We start from the raw sequence: 727 nt of genomic DNA, 5'->3' as shown, positions 1-727 counted from the left end.
GAGATGGATGGACACAGTGGCTGCAACAATGGGCTCAGATATAACAACTATTGTGAGGATGGTGCTTGCCGGGCAGTGTTTCGTTCTGCTGTCCACAGGGTCACTGTGAGTCAGAACCGACTGGATGGCACCTAACGACAACAACCTTCATTTGTTATGGCTGCCATAATAAAGTACCCAAAAATGGGTGGCTTAAAACGACTGAAATTGTCTCACGGTTCTGGAGGCTAGAAATCTGAATTCAGGGTGTTGGCAGTGCCGTGCTCTCTCCGAAGGCTCTAGGGGGAGATGCTTTCTAGTCTCTCCCAGCATCACTCCCATCTTTACCTTCCTCGTCAGATGGCCGTTTTCCCCGTATATCCGTCTGTGTCTCTTCTGTTTTATAAGGACACCGCTCATATTGGATTAGGACCCTCCCTATTCTAGTATGACTTCCTGTTGATTTATAGCATCTTCAAAGACCCTATTACCAAGCAAGGTTATGTTCACAGGTACTGAGGGTTAGGACTTCAACATAACTCTCTTTGGGACACAGTTCAATCCATACCAGTGGTCATTTCCAGGAATTAAATAGAGTTAGGAAGAGGACTGTTGAGTTGAGACTTAAATGAGGAGATAAAAGCAGTTATATGAGCGCCGGGTTAAGAGCTTTCTGGGCAAGGGAACAACAGGAGAAAAGGCTTGAAGGTAATAAAGAGCTTGGCGTGTTCAAGGACCAGAGAGCAGG

Source organism: Trichechus manatus, unplaced genomic scaffold (assembly GCF_000243295.1).
Source record: "Trichechus manatus latirostris isolate Lorelei unplaced genomic scaffold, TriManLat1.0 scaffold00008, whole genome shotgun sequence".
Classification (NCBI taxonomy): Eukaryota; Metazoa; Chordata; class Mammalia; order Sirenia; family Trichechidae; genus Trichechus; species Trichechus manatus.
This window is presented reverse-complemented; position numbering follows the sequence as displayed.